At 40.9% G+C, this 19494-nt stretch overlaps 1 long non-coding RNA gene across 4 annotated transcripts in view; it reads right to left on the bottom strand.

Annotated features, from left to right (window-relative positions):
- The window catches only part of LOC143840149 (uncharacterized), a 204935-nt gene that overhangs the window by 30243 nt on the left and 155198 nt on the right, over positions 1-19494 (bottom strand). For all 4 annotated transcript variants that reach the window (XR_013232045.1, XR_013232044.1, XR_013232048.1 and 1 more), the window contains exon 3: positions 3983-4025. This is a non-coding gene — a long non-coding RNA (uncharacterized LOC143840149). The remainder of the gene's footprint in view (positions 1-3982; positions 4026-19494) is intronic.

The following is a 19494-nucleotide window of genomic DNA, read 5'->3' as shown; positions in this document are numbered from 1 at the left end:
ACACAAAGGTTAACATCTCTAATCTTCAAAAGTTACACATCATGTTCTACCTCTGAGTTTAATTTAGCAACTGCTCTACCTGAAAATGAGATCAAGATAGGGGGAATTCATATTTATTTCTGTGCAGGCACAGGCAGGGAAATGTGCTTTATGATATTAGATTCTGGATGTACTGTATATACATATTTATTATTTTTTTAAAAAACATAGCAATAGATTTCTAGCAGATAATATATCTTATAATCTGCAGTGGGTCTTCACGAAGACTAATTGTATTCTGATATAAATGCATAATATTTAAAAATAAAATATAGTACCTAAAGTGAATGGTTACTGGTGCTGATGAGTTGCATTATTATTTGTATCCTCTTGCTCAGATTGAAATGTCTGTCCATTGTGACTTGTATCCTTCCAGTTGCTAATTATTTCTCCATATCTTAGTACTCTTTAATCAGTTGCCAGGAAATGAGTGTGAGCAAATTAGGAGAGACTGGCCGTGTTGGGGGGTCAGGTGCCATGTTTTAGTGGCTCTTCTCCTCCCTGACCAGTTGATTCCAGAAAGTGGTTCAACAGAATTGCTGTTGGGTTACAGAAAATGAGCTGATTTTTGCACCGTGCTTTTGATTACCCAAAGGAGTCTCAATGTCTTTCAATTTCCTATCCTTCCTTTCCCCTTGACAAACACCCTATGAGATATTTGAAGCTGAGAGAGCTCTGGGATAATTGTGACTGGCACAAGGTCATCCAGTTGGCTGCATGTGGAGGAGGAGTGGGGAATCAAACCCAGTTCTCCAGACTAGGAGCTACTGCTCTTCAGCACCAAGCTGGTATATCCCCCTCCCCTAATGCTGTTTTAACATTTACATGGAATCAGTGGAAGAGGTCTTTTAGGAATCAATGGGTGGATGACACTCACCTCTCTTGTTCTTTACAACTGTGAAAGGTTTTCAAAAATTCTGGACAAATGCTTGAAAGCTTTAATAGTGTAGATGACAGTGAATAAACTGAAGCTTGATCCAGACTAGACTAATGTACTGTTGGTAAAGAACAAAGCCACGGGAGGGGGGGGGTGGAAAGTCCTAAAGAAACTGGTTTATAGCATAAGGGAGCTGCTGAATCATAGTCTATTGTTGGAGGCTCAGGTCTTTCTGCCCTCAGGTGTTATACTGACTATAATCATTCACTGAAAGGCATCATTTGATCATGCTGTTCCATACTCAGATCATACCACAGTTAGAGTGCTTTGACACAATTTGTGAGGGGCTACACTTCAAAACTGCCTGAAAAGGTCAGTTTGCTTTTTAAAAATGTTGACTAGGCTGTTGTTTGGCCTGGATATATAGACTGGTTGGAAAATTCCTGGATATTTAGGGATGGAGCCCTGGGAAGCCAGGGTCTGGGGAAACAAAGTACCTCAGCAGATTAATGCCGTGGAGTCCCTCCTCCAAAGCAGCCATTTTCTTCAGGGGAACTGATCTTTGTATTCTGGGGATGAATTTTATTTCTGGAAGAAGACCGCACCTGGCGTTTGACAGCCCTAGGCTGTGATGAAATATCTGCACTGGCTGCCTTTTTGTTTTCAGGCATAGTTTATTTCAAAAGGCTTGCTCTTAACTTTAAGAGTCCAAACAGCGTGGAATCAGGGTCCCTGCAGGTCCTTCTTCTCAAATACTGTCCAACTATCCAGTTAAAATCCAAGTTTAATCTTCTGTCTCCCTCTCTTTTAGTTGAAGAATCATGCCAACCGTTGATTATAACTTCTTGCCTGAGTCCCATTTTAATTGCTTCTTTTAAAACAACTATGCTGCTGAATAAAATTTATGCTGATGTCATTTTGTGCTGATTAATGCTTCTAGTGGGGTTATTATTAATCATTGCTGCTTTTAGTATTTTCAGTCTTACATTGAAATTATTTTTATTGCTTGTTTCAAGCAGATTTCTGGTGAGGCAGCCATATTATGAAATGAATAAACGGAAGCAGCACCACCACTCCAGCCAGCTGCTGACTTCATAGAGAGAGACACCAAAGCAGCATTTGAAGGATAATCAAGCAGTCTATTACGCATGGCAGGAAACTTCGCAAAAAGTCTGCAAAAAAGATCTCTTCTTTTTTTATTCTGCATGTGGCACTAGTTATGCCACACAAAAACCACCATTGTATTTTTGATTCTGCATGGCACTTCCCCTTCATAGCGGTGACTGCATCTTTTCCACGAAGTATTTAAAACTAGCGTTATAATGACTTTCCTATTACAATAGTGCTGAAGACACCTGTTTTTGCATGCAAAAATGTTAGTGTAATTTTGTTAGCATAAATGTTAGTATTCTTGAATCCAAAACAAACTTGTAACAATACATAACACGATGGGTGGGTCGAGAGCTGCTCAACTTGGCCATTGTGGGAGAAAGAGGCCAGTCTGGATGCATGTGGCACCTTTCTAGGGCACCTTGCCCTAGCTGCGCATCTGCACCCAGAGTGCACATGTCAAGATGCACCCTCCTTGCTGTCAACACCTCTGCTGCATCAACCGGCAGGCCTCCAGTGAATCTCGGCCGCAATTTTGTTTAGTTCCCTCCAGGCAGGGCAGTGCATATTGTGTTCTCCACCTTGGTTACAGACTGAAATGGGTACATTCCAAATTTCCCTCTGTACTTACTTGTTATGCAGTGCCTTGGTACTTATTTTGCAACCTACTGCCATAGATGTCCCTTTTGGAGAAGCTAGTTTGGCCAGGATCAAGGAAGCTACCAAAGCTTGCCAGTTATCTGTGCTTCCCAACTTTGTTTCATCTCAAAAGGGAGAATCCATTAATAGGATTAGTCTTTTAAAAGAAAAAAATCAAGAGAGCTCAAAGGAATATATCTTTTTTTGTGGTTTCATATAGAGCGTGTTAAGGAAAAGACATGTATAAAAAAGTGTAATGTATTCTTTCAGGAAACCATTTTCAGGGTCTTTCCCCTCTTGGTTCGTTCCTTCACCTTTTAAAAGCTAAACATTCATTAAACTTTCCACAAATCTTCTCAGAGCAAAATGTAACAATGTTTTGAGTTCAACTCGGAAAGCCTGGCATCAAAAATTAAACTTTAGCAGGCAAGAATATTTTCTTCTCATAGAAGCAGTCTGACCTCCAGACTTCACAGTTTTTTTCTTTCAGGAAAGCTGAACAAGGTGTTACATTCTCATTTCAAACTTTTAAGGCCCGGAAACAAAAGTAGCCAAGACATTATAGTTGTCATAAGGTATTATGTCATGACTGTCCTAGATGCTACCATAAGATTGCCAGAAAGTGTTATATCTGGAGGTGAAATTCTTAAGGCTAACATCCTTTACTAGGGCTATACACAGAGGAAAATGTTGTTTAATTTCAGATCTGGGATGGGGCAAGCTTTTACTGTGATTGTTGGTTTCCAGGTAGGACATTACCGGTTCAGGTTTCAAAGCTACACGTATCCCCCTTTCAAATCTGTGTTCTTTTGCAGAGTGGGGTCCGGATTTTTAGGAACCATTTAGAACAGGGGTAGTCAACCTGTGGTCCTCCAGATGTTCTTGGACTACAATTCCTATGAGTCCCTGCCAGAAAACACTGGCAGGGGCTCATGAGAATTGTAGTCCATGGACTTCTGGAGGATCACAGATTGACTACCCCTGATTTAGAGGGTCTGAGGCAACTGTTTTGAAAGATAACAGTACCATATGTTTTATTTTGAAGAATATCAGCACACCATAGTCTTCCCTTGATATTAAGATCCCTAACTTTCAAGCACAGGGGACCGAGAAGGCCCATTGCATGGGACCCTGAACAAGTGCCCCTCAGGGCTCTGCTCCCATAGAGGAGAGACAGAGGGAGAACAAGCTGGCCAGAACTTCATCTTTGCCTTTATTTCTGGTGAAGGACTAGGGGATGTGCTAGAGAGGCTGTTTTTGCTTAAATGACACAAACATTTCAGAAAAGCTGCTGCTGCCTGTCTGTTAAAGACTCACCAAGTTTCAAGCACATTGTACCAAGGCATCCAGTTTTATGGACCTTAAAGAAAAAGATAAAGAAAAAAAGTTAGATTTTACCCTCAGACCCTTGCAAAGTAGGCATAGCCCTCTCCCTTAATTCCTACCTATGGACCTATCATATCTGTGTATGAGAGATTCCATGTGAGGAATCAGTCATCTAACTACTATGAGACACAGGTCTTCACACTGACATCCACTGCAGGGGTACCTTAATTAATACTTAGTACTTTGACTACTTAAGGACTTGTTAGAGGAGGAATGTTTGTTTACATGTTGTCTCTGGGTTCACTGCTTTTAAAATAGTTTCGAGAGTGTTGTTTAAAAGTCAGAGACACTGATTTTGCCGACCATGGGCAACAGAGGTGGAAAACAGGGACTTTTGCTTACACACACACACTTTTTCCTGATGCTAATAATGAACACCCATTGGGAATTGATTTGCATAAATTTGGAGCATACATGGAGTAGTCTGAGCACTCACAGCTTGGCACAGACTGCTCCAAGGAAACTTTCTCTGGGGCTTGTCTCCAAAGGTGATTGGCTAGGATCCCCTGCAAGGATCTGATAGGAAAAGAAAAAAAAAATATTGCCTGTGAGATTTTGGATAATCAAAGAAGGTGCTTGACAGTAATCATCCATTCAAAAAGCGACACTGATTTTTCTGGGTGTGGAAAGTTTCTAATAATGTGTACGAATCCTGGATTTGTCTTACAGCTCCAGAAAATCATGGTATATTTTGGGTTAGGGAATTCCATAATGTATGCCCCTATCCCTTAAACTTAAATGAGCTCACCAGCTGCTGGAGGAGCCAATGTGACACAGCCCACATGACACAGCCCGCCCCTTAAATAAGGCACCCTGGGCATACACGCACTTCTGGCTGGTTCACACACACACCAAAGGTCCCCAACCCACTGCAAGGTGTGATGAGGCATCCCTTGCTAGGCAGATGCTTTGCCAATGGTGGCGTGAGGAGGGTTAAATCCCCCAGCTGCTATTACTGTATATAATTGCATGTAAGTTGAGTTTTCCAGCACAGTTTTTAGAACTTAAAAGATCTCCTTGGCTTATACACAAGTAATTGATTAACAGCCTGCCCCCAGCCAGTCAAACGCAGCATTGAATTTGCAACCTGAGCTCTTTGCAAATGAACTAGGTAACCATTGCCTTCTGCAAAGATCTTAAAAACTAAGCTCTTTGCAAGTGAGCTAATTGCTCCCAGCTAACCATTGCCTTCTGCAGATATCTTGAAAGCTGAGCCTACTCTGGCAGCTTGTAGGACATCAATGATTTGACTGAGGGATTATGATATTTTTTTCCCCTTCTTTTCCTAATCAGTTTTTCTAAACTATTCTTTTGATTTCTGTGGGTGGGGTGGGTTTTGTGGGTTTTGTGGGTGCTTTGGGATTTACTGTTTCTTCAGTGTTTCCTCTTTTATCTGAGAAGCAGCATTGTTTGCTGGGGTTTTATTATTTTATTATTGGGGTTGTGTTTCTTTTAAAAATTGATTTTTACAGTTCTTTCTTTCAGTTTTCAGTTTTACAGTTCTTTATTTCAGTGTTTTGTTCTGGGGGGCACTATAGCCCCCAGTTTGGTAGCTGTTGTACTTATTGTAGTAGGTTGCCAACTTTGGGTACTATTGTTCTACTCTCATTTTCCTGGCCTGGAGGGCACTGTTGGGTTCTCCTGCCAGAGCTGTTCTCACAGAACAGTTCTGTCAGTGCTCTCTCAGGGTGTCTGGCATCAAGAGAGGAAGGAAAGGCAATTGTAAGCCACTTTGAGACTCCTTTGGTTAGTGAAAAGCGGGGTACAAAAACCAGCAGCTATTTATCCTCTTGACTTTTCTGTATTTGTTGGGGGGGGGGCTGGATGGGAAAGCCTGCTATGATTGAGCATGGATTAAGCACTTAGGCCACTCTGTAAATTTACCAGTAGCCTTCTGAATTTCCCACCCTTGGCTTATATGCGAGTCATTAAGTTTGCCCAGATTTTGTGGCAAAATTAACCGCCTCAGCTTATATGCGGGTCGGCTTATATCCGAGTATATACAGCGATTTGAAACCAGCCAGTGAGATTCAAACAAATCATATTCCTTGGTAAGGGGGTTCCAGATGTCCAGGTAAGGGTCTCTTCCCCATAAAAAGACCATCCCAGATCAGTGAAATGTGTGTCATTACCTAAACATCCCTGCATCTGTATTGTGGGCTTTTTAAACCTACTTAGCCAGAATCCCACTCTTTGGACCCCAAAGTGGTTGTTCTTGGATCACCCACCCCAAGATCAGGATTTCAGGTTGTATGTTCCTTCCCTAGAACTTCCTAGTTCCCCCCCCCCTTTCCTTTTATAAGTGCATTCTCTTGCTGGTGTGTTTATGCTTTGTGTGTGTATGATAGCTCAGGGAATTCATTCTCAGGTGCTCAGTGTATGTTCTTTATATTTTTCTTCTGTACCCAATTAAATAATCTGTGTTTACAATCACTCATTCTTTGGTGAACATTTTTTGATTGGAGGGATGTGGGCAGTTTAATTGTGGAGAGAAAATAACTCTATCACACCATAAGACAGCTATGACATGTTCCAAATAAAAGGTGGTGTAATCTTTACAAAAACCTTTGGTTTACTCCCTCCGTTATTTAGCTGGTTATGCTGCTTAGACCTACTCAGCTGGCTCAACAAATGAATCTCTGGTTTTTCCAGGGAGAGTTTTTTTTTTTTTTTTTTTGCACAGAATAGCACTTTTACACATACAGAAGATTGTATTTCAGTGGGGTTTACCATGTTATGGTACTGCAGTAAAAACAAACTTTGAAACCACAACATGTGAATACTTTAAAGGAAGATTAATTGTAAAACTGACATAATGACTGTCTTTGGATAAGGAGCTTGTTCTGCTGGAATCTATCCGCTAGCAAAACTGGCTCATGTGGCAGCTTGATAACCATCTTCAAGTTCTTAGATCATTAAAATTCTGTGAGCTCTTCTATCTCAATCAGTGGTAATGACCACAACCAACACTTTTCAGGATCTCCACAAAAAACTCCAACAGGTCATTTAGTAAAATGTTATGTGATATAGGACTTTGATGGGCTGATTGAATGTTTAATGATGATATTTGCCTGATGCTAATATTCAGGTTTTTTTTTAAAGAAAAGGCCATGAAAAGACCATGCCGATTACAGGAATTGGCCAACAGAGGGCAATTGTTAAATGTTAAAATACTTTCTTGTGGAAGTAATAACTTATAGACCTGGATCTGAGGAAATTGATGAATCTGATGCCCTTCAGCATCCTCTTGATTGGTGAATAATTGTGGGTGTATGCCTGCTGGTTTTTTATTTATATACTCAAGTTGCAATCCTATATACTTGGAAGTAAGTCCTATTGGAATCAGTACAGCTTTCTTTCTACTAAACATATATAGGTAGGTTGTGCACTCCGGTGCGCTTCAGCCTCTTTGGCCATCACTGAAGCCCAAATAGGCCAGTGTTGCAGTGCGGAGGGGAGCGGCAGCACCGATGGTGATGTACCAGCTGGTGCACACCTGCAGGTGCAGAGCACCCACTGGTTGGTGCACCACTGGCACTTCTTCCCTCCCCTCTGCGCTGCGGTGCTGGCCGCTTTTGGGCTTTGGTGATCGCTGAAGCACACCGGAGAGCACAACCCTATATATAGGGCCTTACTGAACACGATTTATATTGTTCACACATAAATATTTTAAATAGTGTTGCCACTGAAAATAGCTCAAATGGGAATCTGGCATAGGACTGTGAAGGGGGCAGATAAATCCCAATATGGAATGGTTTCTATTAGGTGGCAGGAAAGCATTCCTATCTTCTATAATAGAATTCTGAGAAAAGCAAAGGCTTCCAATAAGGCTAGCAACATCTCTGAGAAAGTTTTGCATGTTCTAGCTCGGCATACAAATCCATTGTGAGCCTCATTGATTCTCTCTCATTTTAAAACTGTTGGGTTATTTATCGCTATAGAATAATATAGCCTGAATATTACTACTATACTTTTGCCAACATCAAAACAATTTTTTAATAGACTGTATCTTAATATTAAAGTCTATATAATTCACATTAATTCCTCTCTCTGGCCTTTAAATAATAATTAATACGGCACTATAATCTATATCAGAATTTCTTATTGCATCATTTGTGTTTTATGTATGACTCATATCATCTAAAATTATTTTCTATTGGATTACAGGCAATTAGCTTTTATTACTGCCGCAATCAAGTATGCAAATGCAGGAAAATGTCAATTTACCAGATTAATCACATAAACCACACTTTGAATTTGGGGAAAATATTTCCAATGTATACTGAAATCACATACCGCTACAAATGTATACTACAATAATTGCACACAGATAATTTCAAAATGAGGTTACATTACAGAAGAATATGTTAAACTAAAATAATATTTTTTGCTAATTGCAGGATGCTGAACAAACAAGGAAAATGTATTAATCATTGTAAATAATTGTATTTTGAAATAACAAAAGTAATTCAATGAAATTCATTCTGATACAGAAGCTACTCAAACCATTTCCAGCAGTGTTGCACTTTCTACTTTTTGGTGTATGATCACTCCTTCCACCTCCCAATTTTTTTCAACAAATTTGCTTCTAAAGGATCTAGCTATTAAGAAGATCACATGTGAAGAGTGAAAGGTAAATCTAATTATCTCTAATCCCTTCTACAAATCTTTTTTATATTTGGCTGGCATTACAACTTTGTTCATAGAAGCCAGGCCCCCAACTCAGGCTCCAGCCAGACACGTCCCACTCCCTAGGCTGTTTCATAAATATATAGAGGAACAACAATGGATTTGGATAAGGGATTAGAGGGAATACTTATTAAATTTGCAGACAATACTAAACTAGGAGAGGTAGCAAATCCAACAGAAGACAGAATCAGAATACAGGATGATCTTGATAGGCTCAAGAAGTGGGTTAAACTGAATAAAATGAAGTTCAATAGGGACAAATGTAAAGTTCTGCATTTAGGTAGGAAAAATCAAATATACCAATATAAGATGGGGGAGACTTGCCTTGGTAGTAGCATATGTGAAAAGGATCTAGGAGTCTTAGTAGACCATACATTAAACATGAGTCAGCAGTGTGACTCAGTGGTTTAAAAGGCAAATGGAATTTTGGGCTGTATCAAATGGAGTATCATGTCCAGATCACGGGAGGTGATAGTACTGCTGTACTCTGTGCTGGTTCGGCCTCACTTCCATTACTGTGTTCAGTTTTGGGCACCCCAGTTGAAGAGGGATGTAGACAAACTGGAACATGTACAGAGAAGTGCAACAAAGATGGTGAGCGATTTGGAGACCAAGACGTATGAAGAAGGGTTGTTTACCCTAGAGAGGAGACAACTGAGAGGGGATTTGATAACCATCAAGTATTTAAAAGGGTGTCATATAGAGGATGGAACAGAGTTATTCTCTCTTGCCCCAGGGGGAAGGACCAAAACCAATGGGATGAAATTAATTCAAAAGAAATTCCGTCTAAACATCAGGAAGAAGTTCCTGACAGTTAGAGTGGTTTCTCAGTGGAACAAGCTTCCTCAGGAGGTGGTGGGTTCTCCATCTTCTCCATCTTTCCCTTCTTAGGGGGTGTGGAATTGGGTTAGCTATTGAATTTTGTCGCCATTCTTGTCGTAACTTTTGTATTAATTGTATTATGTTTTATTGTGCTTTTATTGTTTTAGGGGATTGGTTTTTATGTGACCTGCCTCGAGCCTCCGGGAGGAGGCAGGATATAAATTTAATAATAATAATAATAATGATGATGATGATGATGATGATGATGATGATGATGATGATGATGATGATGAATATTCTATGATTTGAGGCCTGCTGTGGTTGGTGTGGCAGGTCCAGGACAGATTTAAGGTTTTTGCCACCTTGTATGGGTCCTTTTCAGCCTCATGGCTTTGACTGCTGATTGTTGACTGTATTGTGATGTTATCATCATGGTTACATTGTATGTATCTGTTACACGTGTTTGTTTTTTGTCACAACTGTATTGGTAGTATCAGCATGGAGTCAGATCCATTTCAGGGAATAGATGACCTGTGTGCTCATTTTTTCCAAAGTTGAGGATCTCCTTAAGGGATTTGGGGGTGAGTATTTAAGGGACATGCCCAGCTTGAAAGCTGTCAAAGCACCCTCACTGTTAAGTGGCAGGGGAGACCACACAGTGGCTACTGTCCTCATGGGTTCTGCCATCCTGCAATCTCCTGGTTAATACAGTGTGTGGGCTGAGTGTGGGGAGAGAGTTTCATCAGCATACAGGTGATCCATTTGTCCCATGACGTGTTAGGGCTCTTGCAGATGCTATAACCAATAAGGTTCAAGTCATTTTTCATTCCAGAAGGTTGTATTATCTTCTTCCAATGTGCAGAGTTTAGGTAAAACCTTGCCATCTCCTCCCTCCCTCCCTCCCTCTTGACACTGGATCCATAAAATATTGTCCAATCCTTTTTTCCCCATTCCTTATACAGAGTCAAAATAATTTGAATACCAAATATTCCATCAAAACTTCTATTCAACCATATTTAAGTATGTACTTAACAAGCCACATAAAAAACAGTTTACTTCTTCTAGTTGTTCACACTTCTTAAATCTCCATGAAGAATATATAATAGCAGCATTTGCACTATATATTTTACCCAAATGCACAGCCTGTACCAAGTGCTATACAATGTTTTGTTCTTCAATCTTTTGTTATCCATAAAAGCAGCTGAAAGTCCTTGTCTGATACAGTTTTGCACTCCCAGTGGTAATTTATGCATGAATAAACTGCTTTTCATTGTTGTTTCTAAAAAAATCCTATGCATCATTAAAGGGTGTCTGAGATGTATGCCAATTTTAAAAGTGTTGCTGAGAGATGCTCCTTATTTTGAGGGAAAATATGCATTAGAAGAACCAGACATAAATGGAAAATAGCCATTTCATTTTCTTCTTTGTACTAGGGATCTGTTTTCTGAAGAAGTAAACAAGGAAGGGAGCTTGATGGAAGCCATACACATTTGGGTGGCGTTTTTGTTTTGTACCAGCAACTTCCATTTTCAGAAGTTATAAAAAGCATTTCCGTGATCCCCTCCCCCTTTCTATTCATCTGCTTATGGCATGAGAGCCTTGAATGCTAGTAACAAAATCTGAAAGCTGCCTTTGCAATATCATGTGATCAAGAAAAAAATGAAACAAAACAATGTTTTTTAACAGTGATTTCTTTTAATTTTATCAATTTAATTAATTCTCCTGGAACAGTAGTACCTGCCACAATAAAGAACCAGATACAGTTTGACTTGGAGATGCTGATTATTTAATATTTTTGAAGACTTGGTGAATAAATCAACAGTGATTTCTTAAAATGCTGCTACAGGCATCCCATTAGAAATAACCTGTACGAAAAAGGGGGGGGTGTTAAATATTGATCTATGTCAGCCATAAATAAACCTTGTTTTATAACTTGATTTTGGGTGAAGGAACAATGTTACATATATCAAATATTTGCCTTATGTTCTGTGTATTCTGTAGCATATACAGGCACCTAAGTACAGGGGGAAAATTGTACTTACCTGAAACTGATTTGATAGACAACACACTGATCAATATAATTCCCAAAACTCCACCCCCAACTGACAGTAGGCAGGGTTCCCCTATACCTAGGAAAAGGTGAACTTCTTCCCCATTCCCAAGGAAAAGCACGCAAACTAATCCTGCACCCAAGTGCACATTACATCATTGACTTGCATGGAGGCAGCTCTCTGCTTAATAATACGTGGACAACATTTGTTGACATAAAAGCTCTTTAATAACCAAACATGGGCTATGTTGGCTTGGCAGGGCCACTCTATAGCCATCTAGCTACTATTTCCCACTACAGCAGTTCCTCTGGATCCTACACTGGTTCTCAGCCTGGAACATAGGTCCCCCATGCCGCTGTAGCCCCTAACCAGGGAAGTGACAACCTGGGATGCCAGAGGAGGTGCAAACTAACTTTGGTTCCATCCCAGGTCACCTGGCCCTATGAGCCCCCTAGCCTCCCCAGCCAGGTTGGCCCTGCTCGCATGTCACCACCTCTTTGAAGAGGCCCCTTATGTTGGGGAGTCGGCCACACCAGACAGACTCCCCTCCAAACAGACTCTGTCCCCTACCAGCCTGCAAGCTGTGACAAATGAACATAATTAACTGACACTAATCCAAACACAAATTGTTGTGCCCTTTAACAACTGCCAATCTGTCCCCAGCCATTACTAAGAGTTGGGAAGGTAGGTAGCATCTTTGCCCATCACCCAGCAAAAGAGGCCGGATCAAGCACATGGCCACTTATAAGCAGCCAGCATGCTCTGCTCCCTCCTCCTGAGCATCTGGGTGCTCTCTGCATTCTGCGCATGAACCCTTTCTGGCTGCCACATCTTTTGTTGCGAGCTTTCCAGCATTGTCAATGGCGGCCCTGGGAGATTCCAGGCTGCTCTTTCTTTCAAGGCCGACTGAAGGCCAGCCTCACAGATAAGTTCCCATCTCTCTCAGTCCCATTCTCCAAAGAGAAAATTGGCAATTAGACTACACAAATGAGCAAGCAATCCAAAGCAATACAAAGTTACAGTCTTTCCCAGGCCACTAGCAGATGATAATATACAAATTGGCAATATCAAATGATCATGGCAGGAGGGTGCAACCAGGCAGATCCTGAGATCCAGCAAGGCAGTATGCAACAGAGTCATTGGCAAATAAATAGATGAGCAAAGAAATAAAAACAACAAGATTTCCCTATTTAAAAAGCATCTTTGCCTTCAGTATCAACCTGTCATTAAGCTGTAAATAATTACTGTTTCAACACAAGATTTCCTCAACAATGCCTATAAATAAATGTAATATATATGGTTCTATGAAAATATACTTTTCCATTGAAGAAGTGATCAATGATGACAGGGTAATAATATAATGGGGAATAACCTGACTTGTGACTCTCAGAGAGATACCATTAAGTAGCAGAACAGAGGGCTTTTCTGCACATTGGGCATTATAGCATGAAGCCTGCTGTATGGCAAAGCTCTAGAATTAATTGCAACTCACTGGCACTCCACACCTCTTGAGCTGTCTCACATATTTCTGACTGCTTTTTGTGTGTTTTGCACTCCTCACTCACTTCTGGAAAAGTGAGAAGAAAGAGCAACCCGCTTTAGGCTTATTGTGCTTTGACCTGCCTACCACTGTCAATCACTTTGTGCAACCAATCCCTTTCTGACACTTACAGCAATTACCATTTTTAAAAATATATTTCCTTATTTGTTTAAATGCCTATTCACATATTCATAGGGACACAGACAATCTTGAGGGGGGGGAGGAGATTTCCCAGGCATAGGCTGCCTAAGGAGGTGGTGAACTCCCCCTCACTGGCAGACCTCAAGCAAAGGTTGGATGCACACTTTTCTTGGATGCTTTAGGATGCTTAGGGCTGATCCTGCGTTGAGCAGGGGGTTGGACTAGATGGCCTGTATGGCCCTTTCCAACTCTATGATTCAGTGATTCTAGGCACACAATGAGAATCTTGTATTGGTGAGGCTATGTTTTGAAATGTTAAACCTGATTATAAATGCTTCTATGTATCTGTAGGTTCACCAAGGTGCATATCTTCCTATTCTTTGTTCCAGGCAGTTCGCCTTAATAATAAAGAAATTCCCATCCCTGGGAAGAAGGGAGAGGGAGGTGGGTGTGAGGGCGGGACATTGGAGGTAGATTGGAGCACTTCTTCGCTTTCATATTTATCTTTTGCTGGTGGCCTCCTGGTTGTCTGCCAGGAGATAGCACTTTTTAGGTTGGTGAATCCACTTTTTGGGATTCACCAACTTTCGCTTGGGTGGATGTTGCAAGCAGTTTGCTGGCCAGACGTGGAAGGTTGGCAACATCATGTGGAGCAGCCAGAATATAGCGTCTTCACGTGACGCTACATTTATGAAAAGCCCAAAGTTTGAGCCTAGTGGCACCCTTAAGACTAACATGGCTATCTACTTGAATATACCTTTAAGTAGTCTGCTTCTTCCTAAGTGTGGTCTGTCGTCACCTGGCCCTGAGAACGTACAAAGTTGCCAGTGGACATGGTCTTGTATGGCAGATTCCCATATAAAACAACATAGCATCCGTGCAAATATTGATTGGAATTTGAATGTTCACCTTAGTAAATTGACATGTTCTGGTATCCACTGGAAGTGTACTGATTTGGTTTTTGCTGGATTAATTTTTTAAATAATTCAAAATACCATATGTCCTTTGCAAATTGAATTCTGAGCTGTTCACATCACACCAACAGTGTTAGCTGCTCAGTTAAAACCTGATGCCAGATTGTCATAGTTTAATGTTTAAATTCTACTAGAAATTAATCAATTGGCAACAATTACATGTGCTGCTGTTTGCCAGGCCTATATTAGATAAGGTGATGCACCTCCCCCCCCCCCCGCATTATTGGCAAACACTGCTTGCTGTGAATCCTAACATTTCAGAGTGATGAGGTGACTCCTAAATGAAATTCCAAGTCAGTTCACAAAAAGCATTGGTATTGCCTTACCATCTGCCTTCTATGAGTTCTGAAAATTCAGATTTGTGACCTTGGCTGAGTAAGGTCGGCACATATGTTGACCACGCCAACTATCAGCACCTGGTTGTTTGTCTGTGATATCATAAAGAAGAGATGCTCATAAATTGTGGTGCAAAATGAAAACATTATAGTAAGTTTTTACTGGTGGATGTCAAATTGGAATACGGAACTGTAGCTTGTTATATAAAACGAGAAGGAAAGACAGCAGTCCTCTAATGGATCAACAGGAATGGGGAAAGGTGTAAACAGAAACTGTCACAAGGAAAACAAAGGTATGCAGAGAGATATTATCTTGACATTTGTCATTCAGGAACCAAATAAATAGCCAATTGTTAGCAAAGTTGTCACTTTAATTCTCAAACCATTTTCACATGAAATATGGGGGGTGGGGGAGGCCATGAATGTGTCAGTCCTGATTTTTTTTTAATGAGTTTTGAAATGTGAAATAAAAAAATATAATAGAAATATAGGAAGGGTAAAAAAAGGGGGGTTATACATGTTGGATTATTGGGTTAGCAGAGTGTTCAAGTTATACAACGCAGCAAAGTCTATCTGTTTTGGGTGTGCTGACAAGAAACAATGCAACAAATGGAGCCTTTTTATCTTTGCAAACTAATATGAGCCCTTTATTCTAAGGAACTCCATTCTAAACAGGATACAACAGGGAGATGATTCTAATCTAGCCTAACTAGCTAGAATGGATAAACATGCAAGAGGCATGCCTTGCCCTCATGGTGCCAAGATGGAGATGAGAGGCACAGTGTGGAGAAAAGGTGTCATGCCAGAAGGAAGGAGTAACAACTGGCACATCAAAGGGATAGCATCAAAGCAGTAAGATGTTTAGGGTCTTAGTCATTCCATTTCTCTGGTTCTATACAGTCCCCTTATGCAGTCCCCCTGAGGCTAAAAGTCCTTCACTTCCAACAATTCATATAATTATTCAAAATTTACTTTATGCTATACAATATATTAGACAAACACGCAAAAAAGGTTCTCTCTTCATCCTCATCCTCATCATATAATGATCCTTATTTAAATTATTGTAAACAATCTATTTTTATCACTATATTTACCACTATATTATTTTTAACAGTTTCATCATTATTAGATATATCATGTTATACACCTCATCAAATACTATTAATAGTTTTAAAAATAGAAGGCCAAAAAGGTAAATGGAAACTGGAAAATTTTCCAACCCAGCCATGGAGTGGAGATGGCTCTGTTTGCCGTCACAATCTTCATGGATGGCTGAATTGAGGTAGGTTAGCACTGTTGTTATTGCTAGACTAGTTTCAAAGCCCCTTTATAAAAAGGGGTTTTGAAAGGGGGGTTGCCTTGTGCGGCGGTCTGACGCTGCGCGAGGCGCTTCACGCCTCCCGCAGCGTCAGACCGGCAAGGAGGGAATCCCCAGCAGCCGCGCTTCGCGCGACTGCTGGGGGTTCCCTCGGGCGGCGGTCTGACGCTGCGCGAGGCGCTTGGCGCCTCCCGCAGTGTCAGACCGGCAAAGAGGGAATCCCCAGCAGCCGCGCTTCGCGCGACTGCTGGGGGTTCCCTCGGGCGGCGGTCTGACGCTGCGCGAGGCGCTTGGCGCCTCCCGCAGTGTCAGACCGGCAAAGAGGGAATCCCCAGCAGCCGCGCTTCGCGCGACTGCTGGGGGTTCCCTCGGGCGGCGGTCTGACGCTGCGCGAGGCGCTTCGCGCCTCCCGCAGCGTCAGACCGGGAGCAACTGCAAGCCGCGCTGCGCGCGGCTCGCAGTTGCTCAGCCTGGGAATCGGAGGGACCAATCGGCAGGCGCTTCGCGCCTGCCGATTGGTCCCTCCGATTGTCTGTTGTGAGGAAGGGTCCAACCCGGACCCTTCCTCATCACGGACAAAGCCCACCTCTAGGGGGCTTAACGAATTATACAGTCCGTGGCGCCCGTGGCGCCACGGGCTGTTTAAAGATGAAACAGCAATGTTTGTCACTGTCAGTCATTGGCTAGGCAGAGGGCTAATAGTCTATGTGGTTCTGCCATCAAATAGCTGCAGTCTTTTCTCTGAGGACAGAAGGTGATGTTAGGAGAGATCATCCCAGCAGCATGTCCTTGTAATTTGGGATTTATTTGTTTATTTGTTTATTTGTTTATTTGTTTATTTGTTTATTTGTTTATTTGTTTATTTGTTTATTTGTTTATTTGTTTATTTGTTTATTTGTTTATTTGTTTATTTGTTTATTTGTTTATTTGTTTATTTGTTTATTTGTTTATATCCCGCCACTCCCACAAGGGCTTGTGGTGGCTAACAAGATAAAACCCCAATACATAAAAACCCCAATAAAATAAATAACAATTCCTCTGAGAGTTATTTACTCTCTAATGCTGTTTAATATTTATTTATTTTATTTATTTATCATACTTCTATACCGCCCTCCCTGGAGGCTCAGGGCGGTTTTCATTATAACAGAGAACCATACATAAAACAGTCTGTAGAACATGTACATCGATAACCAACAATTGCAACCAAACACAACACAGTATAACAGTAAACATATATATATCTATATGCACCTACTCAACCAGCTGATCTGGAGTTTCAGGCTGGATTGTCATCAATATGTTGATGACACCTAGATATATTGTTTGATTGGCAAACATCTATTTGAACCCCTGGGTTCTTTGGTACAATATCTGGATACCATGGTGGAGTGGTTCAAGCACAACCAGCTAAAGTTAAATTCAGCCAATACAGAGGTACTCTGACTGGGTCAGCATGTGCCAGGTGGGACAATGCAGCTCTCAGCCCTTGATGGAGTCCAATTAATAACTTTGGTGTCAGTCAAGAGTCTGCGGGTGATCCTGTAAGTTACAGGCAGCAGGAAAAGAAGAAGACGAACCATGAGTTGGATTTCCTCAATTAAGTATGCCACTACCTTCAGTTTGCAAGCCTAAGCAAGGCTGTTAATAACAGGACATTTTGGAGAGCATTAATTTATAGGGTCATCATAAATTGGAAGTGACTTGATAGCACTTAACACACATACAATCCCACAGATTTAAGAGTTTTCTCCAACCTTTAGTTCTGTCCCAAGTTCTCATTTTGCAGCTCAGTGAATCATATTGTCTATGGCTTGGTTGAGAAATAGATACATTGACGATTATCACACTCGCACATGAATGCTGGATTGCATGTTTCTATTTCCAAGGAACACACTTTTTCTTTTCCTGAAAGGGGATATGGAGAAATAAGCTTGGAACAAGGATTCTGAATAGATAACAATAAGCATGAAAACAAGCAAGTCATTTCAGATAGGCCCAAATTCTAAAAGCTCATTAAAAACAAAAAGTTATCATGCTAAATTTTGCAAAAGTCTCAAAAATCTTTCAAAGTTCTGTACTAAATTGATTTCCTTTTATTATGGGCTACACCTGCTTCCACTTCAAGGCTCCATGTAGCTAAAGCAGTTGCTGCAACATTTCTTCAAGTGGTTCATCTGTCTTTGAGAATAGTCTTCAGTACAATAGTTTATCTATTGAGAACGATTTGATTAGAGGTTCTCAGTGGTAGGCTTTGTCCTTGGAATAAGAAAGTCAAGTAGGATGCTGAGGATAAAGAAGCACATTGCTTTCAAATCTTGAGAAAATCCCAAAGCAAAGAAAGTTGGAAATATACAGGTATGATGAGAGGTGCCCCCCCAAGCCAGGATTGACTGTATGGCTGGGGGTATGGCCAGTGGTTTCAAGGAGGGGACTCCACTGGATCCTGAGTAGTACCAGACAAACCCTTAGTTGCATTATGGGCTTGTCTAGTTTTGCATAGTTTTCTATGCAGAGAAGGTTGAACAATGTTGGATAAGTTTGGAACTGGCTTAGTGTTATGCAGAAATGCTGGTAGACATCACAGTAATATATGAATGCCTTAATATGAAAATCAAGTATGGAATCATGGATTCCTCAGTGTAGACTCAGAAGAAAAAACGAAATCACGAGGCACAATGATGTAGTAGTCTTCTCTATATTTATAAGTGAAAAAGGTTATAACATAAAGTCTAAATGGTCAAACACAGTCAACCAAAATATGATCCTAGATTAAGTAACCTGCTTTCTGTTTTATCTTCATCAGTGGTTGCTCTTCCAATATGCTGTTGTAATAGTAATCGTAATATCACATTTCCCAGACCACATTTTAAGGCTCTAAGAAACCAAAGGAACAATATACAATGTCCCAGTGTCACCTGGAAGCGACATAGAGACATCAGAGACATGGGGGGGGGGGAAGGTCACACTCTCATTTGGGGGTAAAACTCTATTGTATGAAGGTAATTCTAATAGAAAGATTTTACTCATAAACCAAATCATCACCCCCAAAGTCTATAACATGCTGTTTCACTTCCAGGTGATGCATTTATTTCCTGATTCTTTCCTCTCCCCCTCCCCTTCCAATCCTCTGCTGACTGGTCTGATCAACCTGGCAATCCTAGGCAAAACTCACACACAAAAAAGAAGCTGGTTGGAAAACAACAAAGTTCCCTAATATAACTGCTTTACTTGGTTCCTATTTCTATCTCAATACCTGAACACAGTAGGCCAGACTCCACTGTGGGCTAAATGATGAACTATCTCCACAAGCAGCCTCATTACCATTACCAACCTACTTCTCTGTACTTGAAAGGAGAAAAAAATTCCAGTCAGAGAAAATAGCCCTTTAATATGTTAAGGATTGTATACAATTTTGTAAAGACATTATTTTCTGTATGATCTAGGTCCATCCTGTCATTGATATTGTACTGCCTGGGATAACTATCCTCATTCTAGGGAAGTGCAACTCCCAAACTAGTTTCAAGTGGGTAGCCATGTTGGTCTGAAGCAGCACAACAAAACAAAATCAGAGTC

This window comes from Paroedura picta, chromosome 6 (genome assembly GCF_049243985.1).
Source record: "Paroedura picta isolate Pp20150507F chromosome 6, Ppicta_v3.0, whole genome shotgun sequence".
NCBI lineage: Eukaryota > Metazoa > Chordata > Lepidosauria > Squamata > Gekkonidae > Paroedura > Paroedura picta.
The sequence above is the reverse complement of the archived record's forward strand: the minus strand, read 5'-3'. Positions and strand labels throughout refer to the sequence as shown.